Here is a 10539-nt window from a genome sequence, read left to right as displayed (position 1 = left end):
GACACAGATATTGCAGAATACATGTACTTGTATAGTAGATGAAATAGTGCTTAATTTTTCATTGACTTTCTGTCGCATTCTTAGCACACAGAAACAGTATCACTAACTTATATGAAAACAGGTAAATGTTATCTCTATGAATATAAAATACCCTCTCACCTGAAGGCAGTATAATGTGCGTAATATTTCTGCTGTTCTGTGTCTGCTAATCTGCCATTGTTTGATGCTATATAAGAAAGACAATTTTTACGAGTCAAGTTCTGTGTGTTTATTTGACTTGGTTTGTTTTTTCCCCATGGAATGTGCTCCAGCTATTCTGAGACAGTTTTGGCCTCTCTTTCCATTGATGTTTAAGTCACTGAATATTTGGTCAGTGACTATTGGTTAGTCACTGACTAACCTGTCCACCAGATTCACATTCTAGTTTTCTTACTAGTTGAGTTGAATCTGTTGCCAGAACTCAGGGTATGCTGAACTGTAGTTTTAGTAGACAGTTCTGTGATACTGTAAGAACAGCTCCATCCTCAAATCAACATCTGGGTAGCCTGAAGTCTGTCAGAGAACACAGTTGAATCATTGCTAATAGTTAACAAATTCATTGGCATAGAATTTACAGCAAGAAGAGAGTACATTGAATCTGGGATTTGTCAGATGTTCTTAATGCTTACTGTAGTGACAGGATAGAGATGTAAGCAATTTTGGATTTTTTTGCTAGCCTGTAAGATTTAGAAGTTTCACTTACAGTTTCAAAAGGAAGAGTGGAATTTTGAAAGATATTTTTAGGGACCTTGTGTTTCATTCTAAGAGGATCATTACTAATAAATAATCAAGGTACGTGAAAAACTTAGAATTAGATAAAAATTCAGATTTCAGTCCTACTAAAATGTGATGAGATGGCTTAGGTTAGGCCAATGCCTGGGCCTATGTTTCCATTTTTGAAGTTTGAGAAACACTTGATTAAAAATAAATAAAACAAAAAAACCCATATTTTTCACACTCATCATGAAAGCAGTTAGTCTTCAAGGTATACCATTCTTCTGATTTTAAATGAGTAAAAAGGAGGAGTATGCAGTGGATTGTCAAAAAGCTTATAGACACATTGAGTTTAGGTATTTGCTGCAAAGTCAATTAAGTTTTTTAATTATGTAACCTCAGTTACTGAGAAACTGTGTAATTGAGGTGTAAAACCCCTGGACTGCGCATGCTGTTTAAACTGAAGCCTCACTAGCACGGACAGAATGAAAAAACTGCTCCTCTGTTTTATGGCCTGTATTAGCCTCTATTAATAGTTTTTAAGACAAAATTTGATATGTCTGCAACATATTGCATGATTGATTCATAATTTGTGAAAGACGAGCTCGTACGTTCTCTTTCTGTTGTACTGCCACTTGGTCAGGTTTTCCCTTTTATAAACTTGTCTTTTTGCCTTATCTTTTTAAGGGTAACACCTTGCAGTTGTATTTTTTGTGTATGTATATTTTGTGTTTTCTCACAAAGGCGTGTACAGTATTGTTTATGTGGAAAGCCAGGTCCCCTTTTAGTAGGAGATGAGTTACAGAATTTGAGTGCTTAAATGGTCTGGTTTAAGGGTAAGATTTTTAGACCCTGAGATAAGTAAGCATCTAAATCCATATCTACGATAGAAATTCGACAGTAGTTATATAATCTGGGGAGGAAAAATGTACAAATTCTGCAGGTGATGGAGATAAAACCCTTGCTCTATTGCTCTTAAATATTGCAGTTCAGTTTACCAGCAGGTTGAAGGTATTTGGTGTTGAGGCTTTCCCAAATGATTCATTTCATCTCCTTTCAGCTTCCTGGGAGGGGTATAATAATGGGACATAGCCTAGAGATGTTCTTAAATTACACTGGAGTTGAAGAGACTCCAGGATACTTGCATCATAAAGATAATGAGAAGCCATCCATAAGTGAGTTTTGAACCTAAGCACAAGATCTTTGATTTGCCTGAATTCACTGCTGTGTTTAATGCTATATAAAACACCTCTGTGATTTAGAGCATCTCTTTTTCAAAAAAGAATTGCGCACTTGGGAAAGACCCCTCAAATGCAGGATATCTTAGAAGTTAAGTGGAATTTCAGCGCCTGACTTCAGGAAAGTGATACACAGACTCCTAGCTTACTCTGATGAGATACCTGAGGACACATCTGTGTACTGAAGAGTGAATTAGATTTAGAAAACATGCATTGTGGAGATTTTATTTTAGATAACGAAAAGCGGGTTCCTGAAAGGATTGCTTGCCATGAATCACAATGTGATTTGTTTTGGAAACTGGAGAGTTCACCAGGAAAATCTGTCTGGCCTTGGTTTCCCTCTGAATTTTGTTTTGGTTCAGGTGCCACGTAAAGGTCATACTCATCCAAGCGAAGAAGAGTATTACTTGAAATCAAAGCCTTACACTCGACAAATGTCAAAGGCTGTGAGAGCTGAAGAGGTGAAAGGGGAAATTATCTTTTGTTCTACCCTGAAAGGCAACTGTATCAGTTTCATTACTCATATGTGGTTTCTTATTGTCACAATGTTGATTTCATTCTCTTGTTTTTTGTGATTATTGCTAGGACAGCAGTAAAATATACTCAGTATGGTACTCAGCAGAGGCGGAAGGTCAGCTAACAAAAGATTTGAAAATACCAGTGGTAGTATATTTATAGGCTTTATTTTACTTCTTTCTGATCTGGAGGGACTTACTGATATATAATAGTTTTACCAAAGAGAACCAGAGTTGTAAAACCTTCAGAAGGTTTTTGTGCCGTCATCTTCACTGAAGAATATGAGCATTGCTTAGTTGTGCAGTGAGTTGTCTAATTAGTTTTAGTCATCTGTAGTTCATTAATCCCTCAGCTGAGGACTGTGTTAAAAGATGCATTTTGTGCCTTTAAGTCAATGCCAGAATCAAAAAAGTGCACTTAGTGTCTTAAGCAGAAAATTAATGATGATGGTCCTTAGTACCTACAGTCATTGCTGTTGATATTTACTGGAAATTTGACTTTCAAGCTTGCATGTGGCATTGTGTGTGCCTAAAAATGAAAGTGTAGCTTTGCATACAGTTAGTGTTAGAGCAAAGCTGGGCATTTGTCCAGCTAGCTGAGTAACTGGATGTATGCATATTCAAACATTTAGTCCGCATACTGGAAAAAGGTAGGCATGCAGCTATGCACACAGTTTGGAAAAGCAGGCACTAATTTTAGGTGCTTATCATGTGAAAGGAACGTGAACAGTTACTGACATGAAAGGAAAGAGTCGCTAGAGTTGCTCTTCAAAAGGCTTTCCACAGAGTAATGTGAATTGTTAACAATGTCATGACAGAAAATATGCAAGAATGCCTCTTTCTGTCACTGCCAGTAGCAGCAAGAAAACGCGATGAGGAAAGGTAGGGGAAAGCTGCTGTTTTTTAAAATTTCCAAATACAAATGTAGGATCCCAAAACAACTAATTTTTTTATATACCTAGAGGCCTTAAAAAGTAGCACAGCCTGAAATCCTGAGCATGAATTGAAAGAGTGAAGGGACAGTAAGATTTGTCTAGCGGGCAATCCTTAATGCATTAAACTAAGGCCAAAGACAGGCTGTTTTGCTCTTGGCATTGAAAGGTCGGATCTGTTTTGCTAGAACAGCAGGGAAAATTTAAAAAGCCTTGTGGAGCTCAAGCTTCCTGAGACCCAGATGGACTTCCTGAGAGAGGCTGCGCGTGCCCTTATGTTTAGCAGAGAAAAGACATTTAGCATTTTTAATTGACTTTTGAGTAGGTGTGAACAACAGAAAATGATGCTTCATAAATATTTGACTGTGTTAGTGGGTCGTGTCCATACTAGTTGAGTCAGAGATGTGGTAATTGTCATCAGAACTAGTTATTAAATTTCATAAGTTGATAAATAATGAAGATCCTCCTTACGAGGACACAGTCCATTTCTATTAAGTTCAGCATGTTTACTGAATTCATTTAGCTGTTTCATTTAGCTCTTATTTCATTTTGGGAAGATGCTTGTGTTTTTTGTTGCTGTCCATATAACTCTACTGATGTGAAATTTAACACTAGTTTGAAATATGTTCCTTGAATACCTCTTTTAGACATCTTGGGCTTTCCCTGTAGAAGGAAACATGACTAACCAGATTGTGAGGGAGGAATCCTTGACCAGAGAGTATTACGGAGTTAATTCCTGCAGCAACATTTTTGATTCTGTGGTTGTTTTCTTGCGGCATTGTTCAGTAATGGTTGGGGTCTTTCATTGTGAGCCACAGTGATACTACTCATTTTAACCGAGTCCTCCAGTGCTTTTAGTTTCTTTGCTTTTGCTGACAAATTTAGATTGTCCAGTGTTCTTCAGGAGCACATGTAGGTTCACAGCGATAGTTTCCTGTCACAAACAGACCAGCAATATTTACTGTCACGTCAGCACTCACACAATAGTTGAGTGTATTGGTGACTAGCTGGGAAATTGTAACTACTAAAGCATCTTGCTTTATAGTGTTGTTGGATTATGTTATCCATTGCAAGTTAGAGTCAGGCTGTGTGTTTATGCACACATATATATATGCCACAATTTTAATGTTTTCTTATTTTTTCACTGTACTTCCCCACAGTTGAGTGCATATACAGGCACACAAGCATGCACACACATACATGTATGTGAATCTGGTTTCCTTTGGAGGAAGGGAGCAGTGATGCCCCCCAGCAGAGGATTGTGGAATATTATCTGCGAAGGGGCATATGAACTAAAAGTTGCAAAATGCGTCACCATCACATCTGTGTTGGTGGCTTCCCTGCTTGATGGCTTACTTTCCACAGTTATGTATAGTGCCTTGCTGCTCATCAACAAAAGGTGCTGTGAGTGACCTTAGTTACTATTGTGATACAAAACCCAGGAGCTCTGCTGACTTGCGGGTTAGTTCTTACTTACAGTTCCGCAGAGTAATATTATCTGAGATGGATCAGAAGAGATGAAGGAAAATATATATGTGAAATAGGGCTTTAGAGTTGAAGCTCTGCAGTTCATGCATTTTCCTCTCTCCCCAGCAGCGGAGGTAAATTAAGAGTGCTTTTGATTCCTGTCCCATACTAAACTTTGGATTGTCTCTTCTAGACACATAAGAAGGAAGCTTGACTCTACAGTATCTGTAGATATGCTTAATGCACTGAATTTCTAGTCTGAATTGTCAGTTTCATGAGTATTACTGACTAGTCACTTCAAATACTGAGTTTTCTAGCCAATAGTTGCAGATAGCTATTTCTAATCCATCCATTATTTGTAGAAACTGAACTAGAAACCCAAGCAAACAAAGGTTATCAACATCTACTTGGATATAATTCATAAATTGAAAGAGGAGCTAAATTAAATGGATTTATTAGGAATCAGCTGAGGTGAATAGGAAATACTTTGTTTAGCAGAGACATTGCTGTTCAGAAGAATGTGACTATTTCAAGCAGGAGAATCTGTTTATGTCATGAGTTCCTGATGTGTGAAAGAACTTGTTTCAGTGCTTTCTGAACACATAGCTGTTTGCATACTTCTGTTTACATGTAGTGGTTTTTGGGCCATATGACATAATTAACATTTAAGTAGTGATACCATACCAAGACTGGAAGGAATTTTCCAGTGCCATTGGCTCTTTTCAAAACGTGGCAGGTCTACATTAGGATCTTTTTTATCTAGTAATAGGAAGCTACTGTTTGACACTTCTCACTTGCTCTTCTTTTTGTCACGGGCAATATTTTTTTTTATTTTCAGCCCAAGAATGTGCCTACATTTTTAATAGACTGGAGTAGTATAGAATATTACCAACTATGTAATAATCCTTCAAACTGTGTTTTTTATGCTGCTTTGCTAAAATGAGGTACTGAAGTCTCCTCTTATCGATTGCCATATCCTTGGGCAGGTCACTTTTCCCATTTTGAAGTTAATGGGGATGTGCATGTCAAAAGCAGAATTGCTTGTTTCTTTCCTGTAGCATATAAACATATCAAGAAGGAGAAAATCCTTCTTGTTCTATTAATATTCCCAGTTTGAAATGTGGAAAATAACCTGAAATAACGTGACAGAAATTAACGCAAGAGTGACATTAAAAGGAAATTTTCTAATTTGAGATCTGACGCTATTCCAGTCTTCAAAGTGTTAGTGAATATTTAATGGATGAGGCATCTACTGAAAGGACATAGGCTGAATTATTTATGAGCATCTCAAACCTTTGAGTATTTAACCCCTGAAGCATTGAAATCTATAACTGAGGCTTAGTTACTCTGATTTACTGTTCATACCTAGGCTTGATCTCAAGCTATTTTATTTTTGATTACTAAAGCAGTATTAGTCTACACAGTATAAGTAAAACTGCGTGGATATTCTTCAGATGCTATACCTGAATACTCTGGAATTCCACTAGCTATTCTGATGCTATTAAATTTTCTCTGAAAAAAAAAAAAGTGGTTCTCTTGAGTCTGAGACCACTCCAAACAGCATGCTTTCTGTTACTGCCGTGCTCGTTCTCAGAGGTGATGTTTGGAGCCTGTGTTGGAGTGAATGAATCTCTGACAAAAGTGCTTTATCTTCGTTATCTCTAATGAGTTCATTGGCTGGATATTGGAACTTGACAGGATAGGTTCCACATTCTGCTTGAGACATTACAGAGAAGGATAAAGAGCATTTCCCTCTCTATATTGCATCTGGCACACTGCTGGCTGCTCCAGCTGCAGATCACTTAACTGGCTGCCACTAATGGATGTAGAATACATTTTCCTCAAGGCTTTTTCATTCATATTTACAAATTGTGCTGTGCTTTTGATGAAAATCTATGCCAGCAATTAGTGAACTATGAAAACAAATTCATTAGCATCAAATGTTTGAAGTGAAATGAAGGTTTCTGTGTAGAAAACAATAGTAAAATTTTTTCTTCTGATTCAATGGTGAATTTAAATGGGGCTGAGAAGAAGGGGTGAAAACTGTAAATGAAGTGTGCTGTTCTGTGTTTATTACATTTATTAAAGCATAGAATCATTTTGATAAGTTTCACTACATCCAGTTGATGTGCAAATACATATTATGACAGTGCAAGATTGTGGAAATGTTTCTGTTCTGTCTTGAGGCAGAGTTTGACTTCTCTCCTGTTGGAGAGAACCTGAACAGAATAGACAAAGCCTGTCCTTACACACTTACCAATTGGTAGGACTGTTCAGATATGGAGAGGCTCAGCTCCATTCTTGCTTCTTTCTCTCTGTCTCTGTCTGTCTCCCTCCCCCTTTCCCAGCTCTACTTTCCCTCCCAGCTCTATTCCAGGAATGTTTCCAGTAGTTTTTCTCATAGTGGGCCTGATCTGAACTTCATTGAGATCTTTCCCATTGGTTTCAGTGGGCTTTCCAATTATGGACATTTCTTAATAAAGAATATAATTCAACTTTTTAAAAGTAAGAGGAATATGCTGAACTGGAGGAGTCTAGAGACCAACCAGGAAGCAATAGAAGACCATTTTGTGATGCTAAAAAGCAAAATACTTTGAGGCCTAATTAGTGCAAAAGCTGATGCCAGAAGAAGTAGTGAGTGATGTGTCAAATGTTGTTAAGCTCTCAGAAATGCACAGTCAGTTCAAGACTGTATAGACAATGTCTATCATCAAAATTAGTTCCATGGCATGCTGAATCATCGTGTTTTCTGTCCTCTGAGGCGGAGGTGTATATGTAAAGGAATGTAGTATTATTGACATTCCTAAAATGTGAAATAATTTTGGCAATACGGACATATGTCAACTGACTTATCCACATAAATGTGACAGATTCAAATTAATCAAACTTATAAAATTGCTTATTTTTTTTGACAGCTATAGAGACCAGTGACATTTCTGAATCTTTTTTTTCCTCATTAAGTTGTCATTAAAAATGTTTAATACAATTCTTTTACCTGAGGTATTTAGAAGTAGTGTATTTTCTAGAGACCAGTCCAGCTAAATTAATTTAAACTACTGAGGTAATTTCTTTGGAACAAGTAAAACTGATTTACACCAGCTAAGGATCAGAGCCTCAAAACTGTTTCAAGTGGGTCTTATTTAACTTTACAGACTTAAAAGTGAGCCTGGCAACCCAGGGCTCCCTTTGTAGTCCATGAAGAAAAATGATCACTTCCAAAAGGCAATTCATCTGACCTTAAGCATCTGTCTTAGACACTTTCAGAGGATGATTCATCTCTCCTCCTCTTCTTCTGTGTATGGATTACAAAAATGAATGATTAACTCAGTTATACTTATCTAAAGCTAGATGAGACGTTCTCAGATCATGTGTGTTTCTTTTGCTACATAAGGACTTTGATAAGCTGAAATCTGTTCTCGAAACCATTTGCCTGCTAGGAGGTGGTACAGGTGCTAGGTAGTAGTGTTGATAGAAACACTCCATTTCTATGAGAAGAATTACTGTGGGCTCTCATAGCTTGACATATTCATGATGTCTCTTTTCTCTTCACGCGTTGGTACGTCAAAGGTATAGGTTGGTTAGAATATTTAGAAAAAGTTTGGGAATTATGGGATGTTGCTGTACTGAAACAACGCAATTTTAGCGGAGTCAGAATCTGCAGTACCCAATATAGCTTGCAGATAAATGTGTTTATCAGTATTTGTGTTTGTATGAAATGTTTAAAATGGCAGTCCTGTGTTATGCATGCTCCATAACAAATACTAAGTAACTAGGTTGTGCATAGACAGGAATTGAGGTGATTATGCTTTTACATTGTCCCTGAACTAAGCATCACAGTATAAAGTGGTTTCAAGTTCGAGACATAATAATCCAAGTATATGAACACATCCAGATACTACGGATCAGAATCTACTTGTTTTAAGGCTAGATTGCATAAACAAAGCCACCATGATAAAGCTGTACACACTCACATTGATGGTGTAACTTAATCTCTCATCTAAAGCGTTAGATCACATGTGATTTGGCATCCTCATGAAGATTTTATATAGATATATAGATATATAAAAAAATAATGTATGTATTGTAAAAGGAGAAGATATATAGCGAAGAAGTTTTACTGATTGGGCTGGATCTGTTGCTTGACAGAGCTGTCTTTAGTACTGTTTGGAAGTGGGGCAAAGTTAATTTTAAGCAGTCTTTATTCTTTCTTAATTTTTAAGTTAACTTCATTACTACTTTTTCTTCATTATCGTATTATTTTGATTGGGAATTTCAATAACATTACAAAAGCATCCAGGTCACTGTATAAAATTGTGCTGCACTTTCTGTGTGCATTTCCAGGCTCTTCAGGCTGTTTGTGTATACTTTTCCAATCCTGTATAATGAGAGAGATAACGAAATGAAATAATGAAAACTAAGACTGTACTTTAATGAAACTCAAAATGTCAATACCTAGAGCTGTGTATCTGTTCAAATGTGGATTTTTCAAGAAAAGCAAAAGGAAAATTGGATTCTTGAGTTGTTCAAAGGTTTTCCTGAAAGCCTTTTGGTAATGCTGAGTTACCTTATGTGTCTTGAATGTCAGTATCTTAAGAAGGTATTTTAGGGGTTAGCTTTATATTCAGGCTGAACAATACCTCTTTTTGTAGCATTATTCAACGTATATAAGCATAGCTGAATGTAATCCTAAAATATTAGAGCTAAAATTTTATTTTCCTTTCTCATACAGAGTAATGTAATACTACACAAGTAATACCTTGGGGTGGGGCGGGAGAATACTGTTCAGTGAATTAAGAGGCCGTAAGTGTGAAGTAAGAATTTAGCTCTTGCCCCTTAGGGTTCTTACATGAAGGAAAACCAGTGGTTAATAACTGTAAAGCATAGCTAGTTAATTCTTTCTCTTTCCCGCCTACACGTTTTGGGACACTGACATTTGATTTCTTGAAAGTATGTCCTTTCTCTAACCCTGCGGCTGTCTAGTTTGCTATATTTCCCAGAGACTGCAGCCTTGTGAGCTGTTGTAGTGTCTATCAGTATAAGTCACATTGAAAGACCAAGGTTTTGATAGCTGTTATTAATAACATAAATTGAAGAGAAACATGAGATATACAGAAAAATTTCATAGTTCCATTGCCTGAGTGGAGGGGAGCCACTAATTTCAAGGTTGTCATCTCCAAATTAATTATTCAGATTAACTGCTCCACTCTTGTTTCTTTTGTACTTTTAACAAAGATGTTAGTTATTTGTATTTTTTAATGAAGATGAAGTGTGTGGCTAGATATTGAATACTGACAAGGTAAAGTGGACTTGCTGAGATTGACTATGGCATAGTAATTCTGTTTCTACCACTTGGCTCTTTCTGTTCAAAAAGCCCAAGACAAATGCAGCCTCAAACTTGCTTATACCAGTCAGAGTCCTAAAGTTACTGTTTTCTGCCTGGTATTAATACTTACCCTCTGTTTTAGGTTAGAATTGTCTTAAGGATTTGTGGATGACTAATAAATTCTCATACCTCAGTTGAGTTAATTTAAAGAGAGGACATTTGTATTTCTCACTTAAATTTTATGAGCCCAGTTATATGCCAAAATTATAAAGCCAAGTATTAACCCATTTTAAACTAGGAAGAATGAGTTA

The sequence above is a fragment of the Dromaius novaehollandiae genome, chromosome 5, assembly GCF_036370855.1.
Source record: "Dromaius novaehollandiae isolate bDroNov1 chromosome 5, bDroNov1.hap1, whole genome shotgun sequence".
NCBI classification, from domain to species: domain Eukaryota; kingdom Metazoa; phylum Chordata; class Aves; order Casuariiformes; family Dromaiidae; genus Dromaius; species Dromaius novaehollandiae.
The sequence above is the reverse complement of the archived record's forward strand: the minus strand, read 5'-3'. Positions refer to the sequence as shown.